The 24,858-nt window shown below is 39.9% G+C and overlaps 1 protein-coding gene across 2 annotated transcripts in view; it reads right to left on the minus strand.

The window, feature by feature from the left end:
* The window catches only part of DLG2 (discs large MAGUK scaffold protein 2), a 534,199-nt gene that overhangs the window by 378,953 nt on the left and 130,388 nt on the right, over window positions 1–24,858 (minus strand). The gene's annotated exons all lie outside the window — the stretch shown is intronic.

Here is a 24,858-nt window from a genome sequence, read left to right on the forward strand (position 1 = left end):
GTTTTGTCCATTAAATGGAGAGAGAACTTACACAATGGAAATTTAAAACACTAAACTAAAATATACTTGTATAAGCCAGAGGAGGACCTGAATTTTAAAAAGGTATCACAGTATATTTACAGAATATAGTTTCCAGAATTATTGACACTCAAAGATTCACTTTAACTGTCCTTGGCTTCTATCATTTGGACCACAAACTTCAGTCCTTCATTATACGTTGCCTTGCACTCTGCTCTCTCTGAACGTCATGGTTTCCACGCAACCTCTCCATTCTCTCTAGTTCAGGCTTGGACTTTTAGGATAGTCTCCTAATTTGAAGATTCTTTGATTCTAGTTTCAATGTTCCAAACACATTCTTTCCACTAGAATGACACCTGATTCTCTTAGTTCCCTGCTTAATTGGCTTCAGCCATCCTATGCTCCAGTCATAACAAACTCCTGTGCTTCCTTGAGTTTGACATGTTGCTTCATATCTCCATTTCTTGGCTCAGGGCATCTCAAAACCCAATTCAAACTCTCTGACCCTCCAGACACAGGCGATCACTTGCTCCGTGGGTCCACACTGTGTCTTGTACACATAACATTGTAGCATTTATTACATTGTGCAGTGATTGTTTGCTCATATATCCTTCTTCCTCAATAGACTGTGAACTCCAGGAGTTCAGGCACCAGCAATTCTCCAGCAGTAGCAGGAACTCAGGAAATAGTTACTGAATGAATGACTCAACTCCCACAGTGATTTAGACCTCACTTTACCTTCTACTTCAAGTTATAATTTTTTTGCAAATATCTTTCTTTTGTGCTAGATTTTAATTGGGATGGAAAAATCTATACATAAATGAGTGAAGCAGGCTGAGCAGGGACTGTAACAGACTGAGGGTATGTTCCCTCTAAGGGTAGCTTCTGCTCAGCTCTGGACAGGTGTTCCAAGCAGGAACACCGACTGGCATGGCCAGATTCTCCAGTTTCTAAAGACAAGAATCTAGATTTTATGTGAATTTCCAGAATTTTAAGCTGCCAGTGATAAAACATAAATAAAAGTACGGTGCAGGTCACACCCACATGTCTCTGTTGCGGATCAGCTACGGGCTGCCAGCGAGACTCTGTACCGTTCGCAGTTTGGTGGCACATTCGGTGTCTGCTCCATGTTTGTCTTCTCCACGATGCTCAGCGTGGCACTTGGCTCACAGTAATTCTCTGTAACTTTAAGCTGATTTAATATTCCACACTCAGTCCCATCTCTGTCCTTCCAAGTTGTCTCATGCTGAAATATCCTATGTATATGTATCTTATATTTCCCTTTTGTCTTAACTTTTCCTTTTATATTAGACTTGCTCACGGTCTACCTTCGTCATGATGGCCCATTCCCCCAGATGTGGAGCCACAGCTCTCATTTCTGCATATTTATTGCCTAGGCCAATGACTTCGGGTCTGATGAACATAACGCCTTGTATTTCCATGAGCTTCTCTGTGCATGAGGGCATTGTGGCCTCCAGAGAGATTATAATCTATTGAAGGTGTGGTGTCGTGGTTTATATTTCTAGGTATCCCCGGTATACCTAGAAGAATGCTCAATAAACACCTGATGATTGAATAAATGAGCACACACCGCCAATTTATAAAGAAGTGAATACTTTTCATACTAAAGTGATTGGAGCTCTAATTTTCTTGTCATTCATCATCTAGAGTTCGGATGGCCTAGGAACCCATTAGTAGTCATTATTCTACATTATTAAATGTGAACAGTGGAACACAATTCTGACTCTTGTTCCTCATTCGGGATTGAGCTCAAGAATCATGATCTTCTAGGAGCTGTCCCTGACACTCTCTTCAACCTCCGCATTCGAGGCTGTGATGGGCGCCTCCCCTAGCATTTCCTCCATGTATCTATCATAATGCTTATGACACTGAGTTGGCAGACTGTCTCCCTGTCCAGCTAGAATGATCAGCTTGAGAGCAGGGAACATGTCATTTGATTTTTGTCCCCAATACCTGGTACATACTAGGTGCTGTCTACTAATTTCAGCTTTCATATTAGATTTTAAATTGGAATCTATAGTAAAGATGGAACCTGGTTACTCATAATAGCTATATCCATATTAAAAAAAAAACTTACCTATCCACTTAAAAGTATTTATTTTATTTATGTATCTAAACTTTCAATAAACAAACATCTGTGGAGTACCGACATTGCGTCAGGCACTGTGAATACAAACATGAAAGAGCCTGGGGTGGGAGGAGCCACATGTAAACAAACAGTTATAAGAGCCCAGGAACGGGACAAGTCCTTGGTCAGAAACATGTGCACAGTAAGCTAAAGTAGCCAAGAGCAAAGAGGGACCAGTCTTCTTCTAAAAAGGTTTTGTCTTTTTATCATCACCTGGATGAGATGTGCTACATTCACTTGTGCAGTTTTATTTTTCTTGGAATGTGATATAAAAAGCCTTTTAATTATAAAAACCTTTGGATGCGGAACAGCTGGGGAGATGCCTGCCTGACTTGCTCCCAGCTGTGGCTGAGCAGTAGCAGCATCGTCTCGCTTAGCTGGAGTCTCAGAGGATGCTCTCAGCCAGCTGGGATGTTTTCATGCAGAGGGAAGCAGGGTGCTATGGGCTAATTTCTTCTCCTTAAACCAGATGGCTTAAGAGGGTACAGGATTAAAAAAAAAAAAAAAAAGAGGTGACTACTTAAACCTGAAGGCTTTCTCATGGCCATTAGTAGGATGTTCCTTGAGCTTTGAACATCTGAGGTGTGTGAAGTCACTCCAGTCAACTCCCAAAATATCCACCATATTGAGAGGCTGTGTGGTGCACTGGGAAGTAAGCTGTGAAAATGTTTCCAGTCATCTTTCTAATAAAATACGTATCTGACCATATTACTCCTTTCTAATAAAATACGTATCTGACCATATTACTCCTTTGCTCAAAAGCCTTCCCGGGATCCGTATGCCTTCAGGATAAAGCCTAAACTTCTAAGCATGATATCCAAAGTTCCCCATCATTTGACCTTCAACTACCTCTCTAATGCTTAACTCCACCATGCTTCCTTGCACCCCGTGTTCCAGCCTTGCACCCCAGTTCCAACTCTCCAGGTGAGAGTTGTTCCTCACATCAGGTTGTTCCATGTCTTATTGTCTGTGTCCAGACTGTTCTCCAACAGTGGGCTGTTCTCTTTGGCTAGAAAGATGCCTTCTCCTGCATCCTCATCTGTATAATGAACTTCTACTTCCACTTGGCCTTCAAGACTGAGGCCTGGTGCTGTCTCCTCTCTGTTTCCTTATCCCCCCTTGCCTCTAGAAAAACTGACCACTTCTCATTTTTTGAAACCACATTATTTTTCATTGATCATACCACTATTGTTACCTTTACTGTCATGAAACTACTTTGCTTACTTATCTATTCTGTGAATGTGTATGGTCCTGAAGGATAAAGACCATGGTTTATTTGTTTTTGTAATGTTGGGAACTAGTATGGACTGAGCCTGTAAGATAGACACACACACACACACACACACACAAAATATATTGCATGAACAAAGAAAAAACAAGTGAGGGGTAGGATGAAATGATATTGAATTCTAGTTTCACCTCTCTAGGGATGTGGGAGAACTTGGGCATGCCTTCTGTGGGGCAGGTTCCTTGCCTGAGTAATAACCTGGCAGGAAATAATGTTTGCGTCAAGGAGGAGTGATAAAATTCAGAGTAGGCAATGCGCTAGAAACATCTAGAAAGGAGAAAAGTATTAAAGAAAAGTATACATTGAGATCCTATTTCCAGCCATTTGGCAGATTGGATGTCCTAAAAACCCCTCTCATTACAAAGCAGCTAAAAATTCTGAATAGAATGCTTATAAAATAGTTTTAAATGACTGGCAAAGCTTGCAAGTAAGAGAAATCCTTAGAGGCCAAAAACAAAGGGGTACAAGTTCAGAGAAGAAGGCAAGTACTGAGACGAGCAGTGGACTGAACAGCTTTTGCAGGTTTCCGAAAGTGTCCAGAGTTGATTGCTGCCTGGGTAGGACTGTGTGGGTCCTGAGATGGGCGTTAGATCAGAGACCCCTGCAAAGAATCAGGACCCTGAAAGGCTATACCCTAAACAAAAGGATAAGGCACAAAATATTAGCTCCTCAACGATGTCAGGGATACATATCTGACCTCACCTTGGCTCAAAGGGCCTGTTTTTTCAAGGCATGTTAATCAAGGCATGTTTGAATGTGGAAGAAGTTGTACTTTAGGAATAGAGTTCACAAAACTGAATAAATTGGGAGAAGTAGAGAGGGAGAGTCTTCCTGTGTGCTAGGAGAAGGAACTCGGCAATGTAGCTCCAGCGTTATGGGGCAGAGGCACCCTCCAGCTCTGGCTCCAGGTTGCTAATGTAAATGTGCTGGGATGGTGCAGCCAGGTTACCCCCTGGCTGGTGGGGCTAACCCACAAGATGGGCTCATCTGGCCATCTAGCTCATCAGCAGCCATTAAGGTCATCTGGCTGGCTGATTTCCTTCTCTAAGAGTTCAGGCTCACCAAGCCACATGCTCATTAAAATATGTCTTTCCATAGTGTTTTTCCTAATAGGAGTGAATGTGCTAGACAGCACGTTCTGGTATCTTGAGCAGATCCATTTCTTATTGTACATTCATAACTTGGCATTATGGCGTATAAGCTTGATCACCCCTGGATACACTGACAAAAATTGAGTTTCAGAGCACGTAGACGTTAAGTCTCAGATTTACTATCGTGATAATCCAGTAAGGGACTGTTACCCTCTGAGGTCATGCGTAAAGAGCCAGCTAGTCTCCCCAAGCCCTCTCTTCTTTATTTCTCTATAAATGCAACTGTATTCATGTGAGCAATGTTGTTAAGGAAAAAATAGTGATGAGGATGAAAGAGACTTTTCAGCAGCATGGGAAGAAGTGTATTAGCCTAAGTGTGAAGAGGGGGGCATAGTGAAGGTGACGGCTTGGAGGTCAACCACACAAGGCTTCAAAGCTGCTGGCTGATTAGGACTGATGTCTTATATATAAATGATCTAGCTCCTCAGAAGACTGTAGTGCAGTGTATGCCTCATTCAAGTAATTAGTTAATTTGGTTAACTAGTCAATCAGTTAAGCAGATTACTGGACATCATATAGATACACAAAGATAAAGGGGTTTTGTTGAACTGCTATTATGAGGACATGATATTAAGATAACACACAAGAATTCTGGCATTAAAGAGGAGGACCTATGCTCTAGACTTTCTGCAGCAGAGGGTAGGCTGACTTCAGCAAAATAGTTACCACACAGATATTGAGTATATACTAAATAAATATACTGTGGTTGGTACTGTGTGAGATAAAAAGAATTTTATTGGATGGGGATAGTATGGTATGCTGTGATACTGGAAAAAACTATATGGGCTTGGGGCTAGATAGATGGAGGGTTGAAGGCAGTCCTATCAATTAACAGCTGATCACCTTGGTGGAACTTTTTGTTGTCTTATTTTCTCAGCTGTAAATTTTGAACAATAATATCTATTTTATGGCAGTTTAAGGATGAATTTAAATATATATTAGGATCACACAGCAAGTGCTCAGTAAATGCTAACTCACTTCTTTTCCCAGGGAGTTACCATTTCTGGAAGCAGATATACATAAAATAATAAATCAACAATGCAAGGCCACATATGTTAAGTATCAACTGAGTATTGTGGATAATGAGAAATCTCCTCATTAAAGAAAAAATGATTAAGTCATGGAGAAGATAGACTCTGCACTAGACCTTGATGGATGGGTAGAAACTAATTAAGTGGAAAGGAAAGTAGATGGCATTTCAGTACATGGCATGAGCCCGGGGCCAGAGGGGAGCATATGCAAGATGTGCTTGGAGAACAGGGAGGACACAGCTTGAATGGAGTGTAGGATCTGTGTCAAGGAAAACTAGAAGACTGAGGCAGATTGTGAAGGAACATGGATGCCAGGCTAAGGAATTCAGATTTTATACAGGATAAGCGAAGGCATTGAATATTTCTTTACTCAGCAGAGACTCTGTGGACGCAGTAACTGCTCTTGGTAAGTCTCAAATGTTTATGTTATGTTATGCTGTGTCTACAACCTCCCAAGATTGCCTGCAAGGAGCTTAACTGAACATTCTAAAGGTCTCTAAAAATAATCTGGCTTGCAAAGTGAGGGACTTTGTTTGAGGCTGTAACATACGGCCTTGGATTTAATTGCCAGCATCTAGTGTGTATTCTTTGTAAAACTCTCTCTTAGCTCTCTTCTCTGGAGAAAAAATCGTGGAATTAGTTACACATCTGAGATCCCTATATAATATTAATATCCTTGATAAAAGGAATCAAACAGACCAATGAAATAATTTTCTTCCCACAAACATAAATCAGCTATAGGTTAGTTTCAATCTAATCTTTTTTTAAAAAATATTAATGTATTTTTATGAATTTCTATTTATTTATTTATTTATTTTTGGCTGTGTTGGGTCTTCGTTTCTGTGCGAGGGCTTTCTCCAGTTGTGGCAAGCAGCGGCCACTCTTCATCGCGGTGCGCGGGCCTCTCACTATCGTGGCCTCTCTTGTTGCGGAGCACAGGCTCCAGACGCACAGGCTCAGTAGTTGTGGCTCACGGGCCTAGTTGCTCCGCAGCATATGGGATCTTCCCAGACCAGGGCTCGAACCTGTGTCCCCTGCATTGGCAGGCAGATTCTCAACCACTGCGCCACCAGGGAAGCCCTCTAATCTTGGTTAGCTTGAAATATTTGGAATTTTTCCTTATTCATATATCAAATATAATAATGTAATAACCATGTTACTCAATTTGCTTTTGTCTGAATTTATCAAAAAGACAAACAAGGAAGCAAATTTTGCTCTCACATATGCTCTCACTTTTCATATTCATACCTTCTAATCATCATCTCATCTCCAAAGTAAAAGAAAATAAATTACTCCTCCTGTTTTCCTTTATTTCATAATATTTTTGCAGAAAACTTCCCTGTTAAGTTGTATATACCATCCATGATGACAGGTATTTGCTTCTGCTTCCTGTTGCACTTTGATTTTTAAAGAGCAGTTACTTACAAAAGGAGTACTTTTAGCAATTCTGTTAAATAAAAGAAAACCATAACCATTGTACAGAGTTAATTTTTATAGTTGCGCCATTTGCCCATAAGCTTTCATGACTGGTGAAATATTGTTTAAAAACATTTTGAAAGCTGGGGTATAAGCAAAAGTAATATTTTATAAACAGATTAGAAAAATCATTCTGCATATTTTCCTTAAAGGCAAAGCACATTTTAGGAAAGATTTTTATTTTTTTAACATCTTTTTTAAAAAAATTAATGTATTTTTTTATACAACAGGTTCTTGTTATCCATTTTATACACATCAGTGTATACATGTCAATCTCAGTCTCCCAGTTCATCCCACCCCACCCCCCGCCCCCGCTTTCCCCCCTTGGTGTCCATACGTTTGTTCTCTACTTCTGTGTCTCAATTTCTGCCCTGCAAACCAGTTCATCTGTACCATTTTTCTGGATTCCACATCTATGTGATAATATACAATATTTGTTTTTCTCTTTCTGACTTACTTCACTCTGTATGACAGTCTCTACAAATGACCCAATTTCATTCCTTTTTATGGCTGAGTAATATTCCATTGTATATATGTACCACATCTTCCTTATCCATTCGTCTGTCATGGGCATTTAGGTTGCTTCCATGACCTGGCTGTTGTAAATAGTGCTGCAATGAACATTGGGGTGCATGTGTCTTTTTGAATTATGGTTTTCTCTGGGTATATGCTCAGTAGTGGGATTGCTGGGGCATATGGTAATTCTATTTTTAGTTTTTTAAGGAACCTCCATACTGTTCTCCATAGTGGCTGTATCAATTTACATTCCCATCAACAGTGCAAGAGGGTTCCCTTTTCTCCACACCCTCTCCAGTATTTGTTGTTTGTAAATTTTCTGATGATGCCCATTCTAACAGGTGTGAGGTGATACCTCACTGTATTTTTTTTTTTTTTTTTTGCGGTATGCGGGCCCCTCCCGTTGCGGAGCACAGGATCAGCGGCCATGGCTCACGGGCCCAGCCGCTCCGCAGCATGTGGGATCCTCCCGGACCGGGGCACAAACCCGTATCCCCTGCATTGGCAGGGGGACTCTCAACCACTGCGCCACCAGGGAAGCCCCTCACTGTAGTTTTGATTTGCATTTCTCTAATAATTAGTGATGTTGAGCAGCTTTTCATATGCTTCTTGGCTATCTGTATGTCTTCTTTGGAGAAATGTCTATTTAGGTCTTCTGCCCATTTTTGGATTGAGGTGTTTATTTTTTTTAATATTGAGCTGCATGAGGTGTTTATATATTTTGGAGATTAATCCTTTGTCTGCTGATTCACTTGCAAATATTTTCTCCCATTCTGTGGGTTGTCTTTTCGTCTTGTTTATGGTTTTCTTTGCTGTGCAAAAGCTTTGAAGTTTCATTAGGTCCCATTAGTTGATTTTTGTTTTTATTTCCATTTCTCTACGAGGTGGGTCATAAAAGATCTTTCTGTGATTTATGTCACAGAGTGTTCTGTCTACATTTTCCTCTAAGAGTTTTATAGTGTCTGGCCTTACATTTAGGTCTTTAATCCATTTTGAGTTTATTTTTGTGTGTGGTGTTAGGGAGTGTTCTAATTTCATTCTTTTAAATGTAGCTGTCCAGTTTTCCCAGCACCACTTATTGAAGAGGCTGTCTTTTCTCCACTGTATATTCTTGCCTCCTTTATCAAAGATTAGTTGACCATAGGTGTGTGGGTTTACCTCTGGACTTTCTGTCCTCTTCCATTGATCTATATTTCTGTTTTTGTGCCGGTACCATATTGTCTTGATTACTGTAGCTTTGTAGTATAGTCTGAAGTCAGGGAGTCTGATTCCTCCAGCTCTGTTTTTTTCCCTCAAGACTGCTTTGGGTATTCGGGATCTTCTTTATTTCCATACAAATTGGGAAATTTTTTGTTCTAGCTCTGTGAAAAATGCCATTGGTAGTTTTTTTTTTTTTTTTTTTTTTTGACTGTGTTGGGTCTTCTTTGCTGCGCTCTGGCTTTCTCTAGTTGCAGAGAGCAGGGGCTACTCTTTGTTGTGGTGCACAGGCTTCTCAATGCAGTGGCTTCGCTTGTTGTGGAGCATGGGCTCTAGGCGTGTGGGCTTCAGTAGTTGTGGCACTTGGACTCTAGAGTGCAGGCTCAGTAATTGTGGTGCACGGGTTTACTTGTTCCACAGCATGTGGGATCTTGCTAGACTAGGGCTCGAACCTGTGTCCCCTGCATTGGCAGACAGATTCTTAACCACTGTGCCACCAGGGAAGCCCTGCCATTGGTAGTTTGACAGGGATTACATTGAATCTGTAGATTGCTTTGGGTAGTATAGTCATTTTCATAATGTTGATTCTTCCAGTCCAAGAATATGGTATATCTCTCCATCTGTTTGTATCATCTTCAATTTCTTTCATCAGTGTCTTATAGTTTTCTGCATACAGGTTTTTTGTCTCCTTAGGTAGGTTTATTCCTAGGTTTTTTATTCTTTGTGTTGCATTGGTAAATGGGAGTGCTTCCTTAATTTCTCTTTCAGACTTTTTGTTGTTAGTGTACAGGAATGGAAGAGATTTCTGTGCCTTAATTTTGTATCCTGCAACTTTACCAGATTCATTGATTAGCTCTAGTAGTTTTTTGGTGGCATCTTTAGGATTCTCTATGTATAGTATCATGTCATTTGCAAATAGTGACAGCTTTACTTCTTCTTTTCCAATTTGGATTCCTTTTATTTCTTTTTCTTCTCTGATTGCCATGGCTAAAACTTCTAAAACTATGTTGAATAATAGTGGTGAGAGTGGGTAACCTTGTCTTCTTCCTGATCTTAGAGGAAATGCTTTTAGTTTTTCACCACTGAGAACGATGTTGGCTGTGGGTCTGTCATATATGGCCTTTATTATGTTGAGGTAGGTTCCATCTATGCCTACTTTCTGGAGAGTTTTGATCATAAATCAGTGTTGAATTTTGTCGAAAGTTTTTTCTGCATCTATTGAGATGATCATATGGTTTTTCCCCTTCAGTTTGTTAATATGGTGTATCACATTGATTGATTTGCATATATTGAAGAATCCTTGCATTCCTGGGATAAACCCCACTTGATCATGGTGTATGATCCTTTTAATGTGCTATTGGATTCTGTTTGCTAGTATTTCATTGAGGATTTTTGCATCTATGTACATCAGTGATATTGGCCTGTAGTTTTCTTTCTTTGTGACGTCTTTGTCTCGTTTTGGTATCAGGGTGATGGTGTCCTTGTAGAATGAATTTGGGAGTATTCCTCCCTCTGCTATATTTTGGAAGAGTTTGAGAAGGATAGGTGTGAGCTCTTCTCCAAATGTTTGATAGAATTCACCTGTGAAGCCATCTGGTCCTGGGCTTTTATTTGTTGGAAGATTTTAAATCACTGTTTCAATTTCAATGTTTGTGATTAGTCTGTTTATATTTTCTATTCTTCCTGGTTCAGTCTCGGAAGGTTGTGCTTTTCTAAGAATTTGTCCATTTCTTCCAGGTTATCCATTTTATTGGCATATAGTTGCTTGTAGTAATCTCTCATGGTCCTTTGTATTTCTGCAGTGTCAGTTGTTACTTCTCCTTTTTCATTTCTAATTCTGTTCATTTGAGTGTTCTCCATTTTTTTCTTGATGAGTCTGGCTAGTGGTTTATCAATTTTGTTTATCTTCTCAGAGAACCAGCTTTTATTTTTATTGGTCTTTGCTATTGTTTCCTTCATTTCTTTTTCATTGATTTCTGATCTGATCTTTATGATTTCTTTCCTTCTGCTAACTTTGGTTTTTTTTTTTTTGTTGTTGTTGTTCTCTTTCTCTAATTGCTTTAGGTGTAAGGTTAGGTTGTTTATTTGAGATTTTTCTTGTTTCTTAAGGTAGGACTGTATTGCTATAAACATCCCTCTTAGAACTGCTTTTGCTGCATCCCATAGCTTTTGGGTCGTCGTGTTTTCATTGTCATTTGTTTGTACTTTATTTTTTGATTTCCTCTTTGATTTCTTAAGTGACCTCTTGGTTATTTTGTAGTGTATTGTTTAGCCTCCATGTGTTTGTATTTTTTACAGTTTTTTTTTCCTGTAATTGATATCTAGTCTCATTGTGCTGTGGTTAGAAAAGATACTTGATATGTTTTTAGTTTTCTTGAATTCACCAAGGCTTGATTTCTGACCCATGTTATGGTCTGTCCTGGAGAATGTTCCACGAGCATTTGAGAAGAAAGTGTATTCTGTTGTTTTTGGATGGAAGGTCGTATAAAAATCCATTAAGTCCATCTTGTCTAATGTGTCATTTAAAGCTTGTGTTTTCTTATTTATTTTCATTTTGGATGATGTGTCCATTGGTGAAAGTGGGGTGTTAAAGTCCCCTATCATCATTTTGTAACTGTTGATTTCCCCTCTTATGGCTGTTAGCATTTGCCTTATGTATTGAGGTGCTCCTGTGTTGGGTGCATAAATATTTAAAATTGTTATATCTTCTTCTTGGATTGATCCCTTGATCATTATATAGTGTCCTTTTTTGTCTCTTATAATAGTTTTTATTTTAAAGTCCATTTTGTCTGATATGAGAGTTGCTACTCCAGCTTTCTTTTGATTTCCACTTGCATTGAATATCTTTTTCTATCTCCTCACTTTCAGTCTGTATGTGTCCTTAGATATGAAGTGGGTCACTTGTAGACAGCATATATACAGGTCTTGTTTGTTTGTTTTTTTTTTTTGGTGGTACGCGGGCCTCTCACTGTTGTGGCCTCTCCCATTGCGGAGCACAGGCTCTGGACACGCAGGCTCAGCGGCCCTGGCTCACGGGCCTAGCTGCTCCACGGCATGTGGGATCTTCCCAGACCGGGGCACGAACCCGTGTCCCCTGCATCAGCAGGCGGACTCTCAACCACTGCACCACCTGGGAAGCCTGGGTCTTGTTTTTGTATCCATTCAGCTAGTCTGTATTTTGGTTGGAACATTTAATCCATTTACATTTAAGGGAATTATTGATATGTATGTTCCTATTCCCATTTTCTTAATTGTTTTGGGTTTGTTATTGTAGGTTTTTTCCTTCTCTTGTGTTTCCTGCCTAGAAAAGTTCCTTTAGCATTTGTTGTAAAGCCATTTGGTTGTGCTGACTTCTCTTAGCTTTTGCTTGTCTGTAAAGTTTTAATTTCTCCATCAAGTCTGAATGAGATCCTTGCTGGTTAGAGTAATCTTGGTTGTAGGTTTTTCCCTTTCATTGCTTTAAATATATCCTGCCACTCCCTTCTGGCTTGCAGTTTCTGCTGAAATATCAGCTGTTAACTTTATAGGGGTTCCCTTGTATATTATTTTTTGCTTTTCCCTTGCTGCTTTTAATATATATATTTTTGTATTTAATTTGTATTTAATTTTTGATAGTTTGATTAGTATGTGTCTTGGCGTGTTTCTCATGAAAGATTTTTTTTTTTTTGTGGTACGCGGGCCTCTCACTGTTGCGGAGCACAGGCTCCAGATGCGTAGGTTCAGCAGCCATGGCTCACGGGCCCAGCTGCTCCGCGGCATGTGGGATCTTCCCAGACTGGGGCACGACCCCATGTCCCCTGCATCGTCAGGCGGACTCTCAACCACTGCGCCACCAGGGAAACCCCTCAGGAAAGATTTTTACAATTGTCTTTTGAGCTAGTACTCTATGGTATTATGAAATTCCAATTAATTACCAAATGCTCAAACCCTCAGCAGTTAGAATGATATGGGGTGAGTGGTTCTGGTTAATTAAACAAAAATATTTGGATTCAAGTTTTATAGGTCTTATGTTGACTCTAATTCGGATGCATCCATTTTACTGTAGAAGAATTTGAAACCTGTTTCCTAAGTCCTGACTCCAACATTAACCCCTATTGTCTTTGAAAATAGCCTCTTTCCATTTTCCATCTTGTGTGATAGAGTGAGCGGTGAGGACAGCAAACCAGAACTGCAGTGACCCCTTCCAACTCTAGCATTATATATATTTGGTTAATGAAAATCAGAAATGGAGTTTCACATTTCTAAAAGCACAATGCCATTTGATTATTTAATACATATTTAGTAGTCACCTTGAGGAGAGTAGAGAGGACAGGAATAGCTTTATTTTTAGTTCCTCTCCAAGTTGACCTCTCTTCAGCTTTATACACTTTTCTCTAGATTAGCACTGCCAACAGAACTTTCAGTGAGAAGGACGTGCTCCTTGTTTGTGTTGCCCAATATGGCAGCCCTTAGCCATATGTGTTATTAAGCACTTGCAATGTGGATAGTGAGACTGAGAAACCTAATTTTTCATTTTATTTAATTCTAAGTAATTTATATTTAAATAGTCACATGAGTCTAATGGCTACTGTAGTGGACAGCATGGTTCTAGAATCTCTTTCTCTCATTAAATTCTTTTTTTTCTCTTACCTCTCTCTCAGTTCCTTCTTAGTCTTCTTGAAGGGCTCCCCATATCTGCTTGATGTTCATAAATGGTGTTTCTAAAAATCGTATCCCTGGCTGCCTTTGATACTCACTATTTCCCTTTAGCTCTTCCCTACGGGGCAACTTTTCTACATTTAGGTTTCAGTTTAAATGTTACTGTCTGATCACTCCGTCCAAACTAAGTCCCCCCCCATTATTTTCTATCACAACCCTTGTATCTCTTCTTCATTATACTTACCTTACAATGAAATTATATATATTTTTTGTTTTGTTGTTGCTTGTCTTCCACTAGAATGTAATCTTGTGCCCCTAGCACCTAGCATAGTGCCTGACACATATTAAGGACTTGATATTTGTTGAATAAATTAGTAAATGGGTGGTCTTATCCTTTCCCTTATTGATGATTCACTAATCCATATCTCCAGAGCAGATTGCAGTCTCTACTCCAAATTTTTATTTCACTGCCTAAGAATGAACTCATTATCTTCCCTAGACTTTTTTTTTTTTTAATTCCTTATTATGGTTAATGCTATCTGCCCAATTTTGCAATCAGAAACTTCTGCATTGCCTCTCTGCTGCTCAAGTAGCACTTCTAATCATGTAACAGATGCAGTCAGTTTTACTTCAGAAATGTCTCTCAAATCATCCTAGCATTGTTGCTTTGGTTTAGGCCTGCAGAGTTGCACACTTGAACCTGCCAGGAATTCCTAACTAGGCTCTTCCTGATGGTCACTCACCCCTGCACTTTCTCCTTCATACGGCTTTCAGAGAAATTTTCTTAAAAAACAAATATAATCATTCCATCCCCCTTCTTTTGAAAGCTCCCATTACTTCTTCACTACCTAAGGGATAAGATCCTCCTTAGCTTTTTTTGCACGTGAGGCCTTCATGATTTGGGTTCTGTGGATTCTTTCACCCTCAACCCTTGGCACATTAATTATGGCCCATACCTTCCTATCACACAGAACTTCCTGTGTGCCTGATAGCCAGGTCCTTCTTCAGGCCTTTTTCAAATGTTCTTCCTCTGTTTGGAATACCCATCTCCAGCTGAATGGCTTATCCTTCAACAATTCTCCCAGACAAACTTATCCATCTTCTGGGTAGTTTTCCCAAAGCATTTTGTTTTGGGGGCATTACAGCATTCATCACTTAAAATATATATGATTTGTCTGACTCTTCCACCAAGTAGAAATTCTTTAAGCACAAGAAGTATTTCTTGTTCAACTTCTTGAAGAATGATTTATTTCTCTGCAGTGGTTAAAAGCCTGGCTTTGGCTTCAGACACACACCTACATTTGAAACCCGGATTTCCACTTATTAACTATGAGATCTGTCAATTCACTTCATCTTGCTGAGCCTCGGTTTTCTTATCCTTAAAATGGGAATAGTGTGGTACTTAAACCACATAGCTTTTTTAAGTATTAAATGAGATCAAATGGAATAATGAATGTAAATGCCCAGACCATACTAATAAATAAGTTGCTGGTAGCTCTTACTTTTCACTCAACAAATATTTATTGAGCACACACTATTTTCAGAGTACTGTGGTATAGTTGAAAACTATTATCATATAGACCTGGTCCTCAGAGAATTTATAATCTAGTGGAGGAAATATGATAAATTCATAAAACTATACTTTGATACAAAATACAGTAGGTAATAACAGATACATAAAAAGTGCTATGAAGTTCTAGAATGGAGAAAAATAATTTCTGGATGTGGTCTAGGGAAGGTTTGATGAAGGACATTCCATTTAAATTATACATAAAAATATGGCTAGAATCACATCACTCAGCATGATAGGTGCTGGGCAGGGGCAGATGCAGGTTTTGTGGGGGTCTGATGGTTTTACAGTTTGGGCCCTTTTTTAAAAAAAGAATATAAAATCACGTGTATAACGTTATACACCTTGAGTTTCTTATTCACCCAGAGTGCTAGTACCTGACATCTAAAAAGTGCTTAATAAAGAAGAGCTCCCTTTCTCCTGGCTTCTGTGTGCCCAATACCCAGCAAAGTGCATGGCACAAGGTGTAGGACCTTGAAGTGGCCCATGTAATTGAGGGGCCCTAGAGTTTCAAGGCAAATTCACTTCTGGTGTCATGCTTGGTGCTGGGAATATAATTATGAACACAACTTAGTTCCTGAATTCATGGAGCTCTCATCTTAGTGGGACAGGAAGTATGTAGAAATAATTAATTATAATAATATTCATACATCCACAAACACTTGGGATAAGTTTTATAACCGGTAGGAGAGCACTGACCTGATACAGAGATGTGGGGATTAGGAGGATGTTTAGTGCATAAGGAAAAGCATGAATGAGGGAAGTGAGAGAATACGTGGTTTTTGGAGAAAAGCAAGTATTCTTGCTTGACAGGAATATAGGGTCCTAGTAGGGCTGCAGTGGAGACCTGGAAGCAGAGGACAGACCTGGAAGATGTTCTTTGTTAGGTAAAGAGACTCAATTCTCAGTTCTCAGGAGAGCAGGGCAGAGTATTTGCATATACTTCCATTCATGTAACAAAAACTTACCCCGCAGCCACTGGGCCTTGGATGTACAAAGCTATGCAAGACACAGTCTCTGTCCCTGAGAGGTTTACACTCTGTGTTATGGGTTGAATATGTCCCCCCCAAAAGATATGCTGAAGTCCTAACTGTCAGTACCTCAGAATGTGACATTATTCAGAAAGAGGGTCATTGTGGATGTATTGGTTAGATTAAGATTAGGTTAATACTGGAGTAGGGTGGGCCACTTCTCCAGCCTGACTGGTCTTCTGAGAAGTAAACAGCCATGTGAAGACACAGAGACACACAGGAAGAATGTCATTTAAAGGTGAAGGAAGAGAGGAGAGTTGTGTGTGAACTGCAAGCCAAGGAATGCCCCAGCTTGTCAGTTAACCACCAGGAATTAGGAAGAATTCCCATACAGGTTTCAGAGGGAACATGGCTCTGCCACCACCTTAATTTCAGGCTTCTAGCCTCCAGTATTGTGAGACAATAAATTTCTGTTGTTTTAAGCCACCCAATCTGAAGATCGGGAAGATCCCCCCCTTCCTTCATGACTGTTTGAATATTTGCTCTCCTTAGCTCTGTCTGACACTAGCTCTCGTAGGATTCCATTGCACCAGACTTATACGGACTATCATAATCTTCCTACTTTCTCTCTCTATCCATTTAACGAGTATCTGCTGAGAGTCCACTATACTTTAGGAAGGCTCTTCTGGGGCTAGGGCTACAACCATAAAGCAGACAGACTCTACCTCCCAGGAGTTTACAATATAGTGGTAGATCAGAAGGGTAAACTGGCAGTTATAAATCAGTAAGCTAAGATTGTAATCTTCTACAATGATGATAATTTCCTTGTATGTTTGTGTTTTCCACCTGACTCTGAGATTCTTGAGTGTCATAGTCACTTTGTGATTCAGTGTCTGACATCTAAAAAGTGCAGGCTCTCTTTTCTCTGCTCTTGTGTCCCCAATATCTGGTAAAATACCTGGCCCAAAGAACATGCTCAATGAATGACTATGGAGTAAAAATCTAGCAGACACCCATGTCTCCACGTGAATAAGCTGATCCTGAGAGCTGGTAGCGATAAAAGGCAGATTGCAACACTGGGAACAAAAAACAAAGGAAGGGTGGCTAAGGGATGAGAGGATTTGGTCTAGGAGGAGTGGAGATGAGGCACCCAAAACACGCCACATGTCCATTTGGTGAATTTGATTTCTGTTCTATGAAGGCTATCCTAGGAGTCTTCCCAAGCCTGAATTGCTACTGGAGATTATGTGTAAGAAATTCTAGTTGTCAGACAAGAAAGGGCTTCATGAGTGTGTCACAGGGTAAGCCCAATAGAGGGCAAGATGCTTTCTGGTATTTTACATCTCTTCCCACCATCTTTCCCCTAAAATAAGCCCTGTTTCCCCATTATCATTCCTTCTACAGGCGAAAGAAGTCCTACTCAAACAAACAAAAACAACAGCCACGTAAAAGCTCTAAGAATTTGTCTCTCTCATCTTGGTACATCTGCATCTACAGTAGGGTATTACAGGAGCTTAACTCACAGACCCTGTGTCTGACTCACTATGGTGCCACACTGTAGCTCAATTTGATCTGGGTTTCCTGGTGCTTGCATGTGTCACTTAAGCCATAATCCTTACCGCTTAGTGCTAAACTCATATATTTCTAGAAGAGCCAATGTACCTCATCTAAGTCTTAGGTGGAGGATAAAAGCAGACAAGACATGAGAAAGGGAAAAAAGAATAACCACAGGAATGAAGACTCTTGTTCATCCTCATCCTTCTCTGGAAAGACAGGAGTCCTTGGCTAGGATATTAGGAGCTGAATTTTGGTCTTAACTTCGGTGTGGCCTTGAAAAAAATCTTCTGCCTGTCTCTGGCCTCAGAATAGTTTCTCCAAATAGAAAGTAGATGGTTGGACATGACAATATTTTAGATATCTAATTCTCATATTAACCCCCTTTTCGCAAATTATGGATGGAAACTAAATAAGTTAAAATTAGGAGAATATTACAAGGCAGCTCCTCACAGAGATGTGTGTTTTCTTGACAGGCAAGCCCAGGTAATCATAATGATATCTCCTTCTGCAAAAATCACATGTATTATTAAATACAAGGCTTGACCTTTGATAGCTGTGGCTCTATTCCATGCCAAAGATGAAAGGTGTTGATGTAGCTTTTAGTATTTCCTTGTGGCCCAATCATCATTTGTTAGCATATGTACATATCTATACGTAGAGATACATAGAGAGATAGATATATACATATAGTGATCTGGCACTCCTATAGTTTTGTAAACTGTAGCACTCTCAACCCACTTAAATATTCCAGGAATTGTACAACAGGACTGGTAAGGGAATAGAACTACTACCATCAACCCTAGTCTTTTTCATTACTGAACATAATACAAATTTATTTTTTGGTTAGTGAGAAGAGCTTTAGTTTTTTTTTTGTTTTTTTTTTTTTTGCGGTACGCGGGCCCCTCACTGTTTTGGCCTCTCCCGTTGCGGAGCACGGGCTCCGGACGCGCAGGCTCAGCGGCCATGGCTCACGGGCCTACCCGCTCCGCGGCATGTGGGATCTTCCCGGACCGGGGCACGAACCCGCGTCCCCTGCATCAGCAGGTGGACTCTCAACCACTGTGCCACCAGAGAAGCCCGAGCTTTAGTTTTAATTATAATCACCAGTGTTTATTAAGAGCTATGGATATTTAATCCTTATATTGTCTTTATAGGTTAGGTATTATTTTTCTCATTTAAAGATGAGAAAAGAAAGGTTAGGGTTCTTGTTCAAGGTTGACCAGTTAAAAGTGGTAGCAGCAGCATTCATACTCCTAATTGCCTATAGAAGCCTTTGCTGCTTCCACTACTTATACCTTGTATGATCAATTGGCTTATCTCCTCTAGTAAAAAAAAAAAAAAATGACTGGAAGTGGAGAAAATCAGTCACTCAGGGAAAGTGAATCCCTGATTCCTTAGGTCATAATAGGAGAAGGAACTTTAACAAATCATAATTTGTTAAACATAGTCCATGCTTGGGAGATCGCTTCATAACTACATGATAGGATAAAACCTAGGAGCCACCCTTAGGAGTTCTGCACCTAAAGCGGGGAGAAACTCCTGCACACGAAACAAGATAGAAACTACAAGCATTAAGTTGTGTGGCAGAAATTTAATCTGTTATTTCGGCAATCAGAAAGGCTCCTAGGGATACATATGTACAAGTTTCTTATAAACCCTTTTAATATAATGGTAATCAATGGAGACCCAGGGGTATGGAAAGAGCATCTGTGTGTGCATGTATGTGAGCTAGCACACAGTTGCACGGGCTCTGGACTTATTCTGTCATGTGTAAAATAAGGAGGTGAGCTGAGGTGACACTTTACCCCAAAATATCCTTTTCACATCTGCGACTCTTTCTGAAAGTCTGCCATTGCATTTCTTTGGGTCTAGAAGGGCGTTTGAACCCTTGGTGTCACTTTCTAAATGGGCATACTCTCTCTTCTTCCTTTGCTTCTCTACTGTGTGCTGTGTTCTGTCTTCCACACTCTTGAGTATATCTCCCCAAGGGCACATGAGAGGTGCACAGGAAATGTCTGTTAAATGAACAATGAATGGAGGTTTCATTTGCTTGTTAATGGATTCTGGTATGGAGGAAGAGGGATGAGGTTCTAGCACATCAGAAAGAAAAGGAGCAGATGAAATATAGGGAGAGAGGAGAGAGAGCGCTAATTCCTACTGTGAACCTACTGTGCTAGGATATTTACATATTTTTAAAAACTAAATTCTCAAAACAATCTTATGAAGTAGATATTAACCCCTTCTCTATAGATGAAAGAAACAGAGAAGTTTCAGTAACAGCTCAAGGTGATGCAGCTAGTAAGAGCCAGTTTTTAAATGAAGGTAGAGATAAATCAAAAGGCTGTGTTCTTTAAATTATGCCAGGCTGCTCTACTGAGGAGAGGGGCTTGAGGACAAGCAAGAATTTCAGAGGTGCAGGAAGAGCACTGTAAGGGGAGAGTTGTTTACAGATTTTAATATTATGCAACGTTGATATTGAAATGCACTTTTCCCATTAATGTGCATAATTAATGCTCCACCACAGGAGAATTCTCTATTTGCAAAAATTGAATAGGCTGTGAAAAGCATGGCTTTATTCTACACTTCCACGTAGCTTTTATAGACCTGGAGAAGGGAAAATTCCCAACTCTTGATACCAGCCCATGTGAGCATGAAAATTCCTCAGTCTGAAGAGGGTGCTCTCTTCCCTTTGGGTTTGGTTGTCACTTAATAAAAATCACTGAACCCACATCTGAATAGTGCTACTAGTTTCCTCCAAATTAGCTGTGTTTTCTTTCATCCTGAAATTACATAGATGTAAGCTCAGTGAATTTTTGCAGTTTTCAACATTCTGTCACTCTCACTAGACTGTGTGCCCCTCAAAGGCAGGAATTGGGCCTTTTTCTTCTTGATTTTCTCAGATGCCTCACTAGAGTGTCTGGCATATACTGGGCACCCAGAAAACACTAGCTGAATGAAAGAATGAATGAGAGATTCATTAGTCAGATCACTGATTGCATGAATGGATGGATAGTGCTTGTCTCCTATACAAGTCTTCTTGAGCAGTCTAATTTTTCCATGTAACAAGCAGGAACCTTTAAATGACTGTGATCCATCAGTCAAAGATTGCTGACCCACATCTTAAAAGCATACTTCAGTGGAGTAAACATTTACCAGGACTGGAAATCAGAGAGATTAAGTAAAGCAGAGAGATTACATAAAGGATAAAGACTACTGACTGTTTTTCTGTAATAGAGGGACATCTGGCTTATGGCATAGGATATGGATATGCTCTTTCTTTAAACTCTTTTGTAACTGGCCAGGAGAAGGAAGTAAACAGAAATCCTAATGAAATTTGAGGGTGTCTGAGGGATTAGCAATACATGCAGAGAAAAACACCAGATTCAGTTTGGATATATAAAGATGGATGTTTCAAGAGGAGTAATCTAATGAAGGCTGACAAATGATACTCAAAGCAATCCTCTCATTTCCTGCTCTCCACAGCCATGCCACCTCCTGGGTCATAGGCGGGCAAGGTAAAAATATAACGAAAATCATTCTTTATAAGTGGTTCACATGTGATGTCCAGTAAATATTCATCAGATGAGAATGAGGATGTTTCTACTCACGTGATGATGAACAACCATAAACCCTCTGACCATGACTTCTGATTAGACACATGTTTGTGAATAACAGGACAGAGAAGGACCTACTCTGTCCATCAGACTAAAAGATGTGGTTGTAGTCTTTGACATTTCTGTTAAGACAAGATGGTCTAGTGGTGTGAGTATGGGGCTGGGAGATAGGCATATGGGTTACAGTCAAGGCTTTTCCCCTTCACAGATACACGATCTTGAAAAAGCCACTTACCTTCTGACACATCTGTAAACAGGATAAGTGATTCTTACTCAGCCTCCCTTTAAATAAATTTGTTATTGGGGCCAAATGGAGTGATGTCCTTGAGATGCCTTTGTAAATTGCATTGCACTATACAAACATAAGCCTAGTACCTTCAGGGTGAACAGCAAAAGAGAAGAATAAAAGGAAAAAGAAAGAAATGAATGGAGAATAAAAAGTGAAAGAAGAGGAGGAGGAGAAAGTTTCTAGGGAAAAGGGAGGGGAGAGGGAGAAAAGACAGAAAATAGGGGCCACGAAAAAGAGTTGGGAGAGTAGGAGAGTAGCGGGCAGCAGCAGCAGCGAGGAAGGATCTCTACATTCTGGCACACAGATAAACAAGCAAACAAATACATCAAACAAACAAAAAAACAATGGAACAGCAGAACGGCTCAGAGATGGAATTTAGAGAATTACATCTTTGCACAGATCACACATTTCTGATAGGCACTGGAAATCTCCATCAAATGGCCTCTCTGGAGGAGACAGTCAACCATGAGTCAGCCTCCTCATTATAAACTTCTAAATAGCAAGCTCTACTGAATTCATGTTCTAGTCTGTGCTCAGCTCAGAAATACACTCAGACACATTCTTAATCATTGCTTGTGCAGCCGTTGATGATAGCCCTTTCTTTCTCTTTGCCTAGTTAATGCCTACTCATTGTTCAGAGGCTTCCAAGACCTCCCTGACCTTCCTGAGGAGGTCAGATCCCCTATTCCAGACACTCAGAGCAGCACAGGTCACTTTTTCATAGCACTTGGCCCACGTATAGGTTTGCATTTGTTTGTGCAATTATTTGATTAATGTCTGCTTCTTCCCACCAGACTGAGGGCCAGAGTTAGTGTCTGCATGGCTCATCATTATAATCCCAGTTGAATTTATTGATTGGTTATAACAGACTCAAATCAGCAAGGGCAGCCTTAATACTGGAAAGATGCTAAGAAAAGGACAGTATTCAAAGAGGGATAATAGTGCAAATATAAAGAGCAGGTTGGAGCCAGAACAACAATTAGGAGTCTTGTGATTGATATAACTTTCTGACAGTTTGGGCAGCTAAATCCTGTCATGGAATAATGTTTCCTGTATTCATTTTTACTGGTCTAACAAACATACAACTGGGTGTTTTCTTGATTCCTCCTTGGTTCCTTCAGTGTATTAACTAGCTTTCCAATGCCATATCAGTCAGTGTCACGGGTGATCATATTATTATTAGCATTAATTATTATGAGTACTGATTAAGAGCAGCAATTTTCTAGTTGAATGTTCTGCAGCACACTCTTTCAAATGTTTAATTATATAATAACGAGGAGGAAGTTTATTTATAATTTACTTTGAGTCCTTTATAAAACCAATTTATTAAAAATAAAAAGCTTTCCAAGGAATATATGCAGGGTTAAGTAATCATGTTGGCATTGAACTATGCACAGAAAATAAGGACTATTTATAGAAAACCCCTAAACCAAACTCCCCAGTGGACTCTGTGGCATCCCTCTAAGATAAATTCCAGCTGCTTGGCATTGAGCACCCTCCGTGTGCAAGGCCACTGAACAGGACAGCCCAGCAGCTCTGCATAACCAGACTCCTAATCTGTCACTTCCAGGTTTCTTCCTAGTTCTGCAGGGTAAAACATATGCCAACAGTGGGGAAATATTATTCCTCCTTTTCTTCTAATTCAGCACGTTTCAAGCTAGCGAAATCACGTTAGGTGGTCATTCTACTTTTGTTAATGTTCTTATATGAAACTGGATTTTTGACAATGACTAAAAACTTCCAAAACCCCGGAAATCACATTGAGCTCCACATCGTATTTCAGTGTCTTACTTAGGCCTCCAAATTGGCCAACTTGGAATAACAAAACACATGTAATTCTGAGGAGGCAAGAGAGGGTGGTGACTTAGAAATGTGGGTTTCAGTCTCAATTCTGCCTCTTACTGGCTGTGACCTTGGGCACCACCCTTAACTTCTCTAAGCCTCAGTGTCCCCATCCATAAAGTGGGTTAGTATTCTCATACATAATGATAATAATTGTCATTGGAACCAAATGAGATCCACATAAAGCACTTACAACGTATCAGCTAGTATTAAATATGTAGTATTTAATGTTATATTTTTAGCATTTGAATATAGAAAATATCCTTTTTGAACTTTACTATGTTTCTGAACTGCCTGCTTTTATGATGGAGTGTTCTACATTCCTTATTTTACATCTTTCCTGTTTTCATGGTTTTAAGGAAGGCTTTCCTCAGTGGAATAATGATGACAATGGTTACTGTTTATAAAAGTCTTTACCTGGGAAAATATAAATCTAGATTCTCAATGTCATCTCCGAAAATCTTTTTTGATATTTTACTCAAAATTCCAAATTTGGAACCTTCTGTCTGTCCTATATAAAGAATTGGACAATTTTTTTTTGAAACACAGTTGTTATTTCAACAGCAGTTGGCGACAGAAATCCAAGCCTTGTGAGAGAATTAGAATCCCATGTACTGGTAGTCCTTAAATATTTCCCAGTTCTCTGCAGCCTCAGCATTTTTTCAACACTGATAAATTTTTGGCAATCCTTAAAGTTTGCTGTGATGACACCTTTTATATTTCAGCTCTACACATGTAAGGAAGAAAGATTATAAGGCCTAGGAAAGGATGTCTTTTGGAGTAAAAAATGGAAAAAAGAAGCAGTAGGCCAGTAGAAACGGGGCTAAGAAAAATGAGCTGACAACTCAAATAGGAGCAGAGGTGGAAACTGCAGGGACACGAGGAGAAATGAAAAGAAAACATGTGAATTGGGGGAAACAGAGATGATCAGGGGTTACCCGCTGCTCTGATTAATTCCTAATAAATCCCCTGAGGTTTAAGTTCCGAAGTTCACTCTCCCCTTCTGGGATGGAAGGAGGGAGCATAAACTTCCTTAGTCTTTTCACGCAGCTAAGGTCCTTCCGCAGGTGACCTGGAGGCAAAAGTAAAGGTGGGAATCTCACCCAAGAAGATGGTCTGTGTTTATTGGACTATAAATCAGAAGAAAAAAAAATTTTTTTTTTGGTGGAGGGAGTTTGATTTCTTTCAGGCACTTATAAAAATCAACTAGCTGTTTGTCTCTTTAATTTTCCTATATTCTCCCTAAATAAACTCTTCAGTGGGCCGGAGGGCGAAATAAAGGGGGTAACAACTATATATATTTTTGTATATTCTAAAACATACAGGGCTTCCCCGGTGGCGCAGTGGTTGAGAATCCGCCTGACGATGCAGGGGACACGGGTTCATGCCCGGGTCCGGGAAGATCCCACGTGCCGCAGAGTGGCTGGGCCTGTGAGCCATGGCCGCTGAGCCTGTGCGTCCGGAGCCTGTGCTCCGCAATGGGAGAGGCCACAACAGTGAGAGCCCTGCGTACCGAAAAAAAAAAAAAAAAAAATATATATATATATAGAA

The sequence above is a fragment of the Aethalodelphis obliquidens genome, unplaced genomic scaffold (genome assembly GCF_003676395.1).
Source record: "Aethalodelphis obliquidens isolate GAN/ISIS:26980383/991018 unplaced genomic scaffold, ASM367639v1 scaffold50, whole genome shotgun sequence".
NCBI classification, from domain to species: domain Eukaryota; kingdom Metazoa; phylum Chordata; class Mammalia; order Artiodactyla; family Delphinidae; genus Aethalodelphis; species Aethalodelphis obliquidens.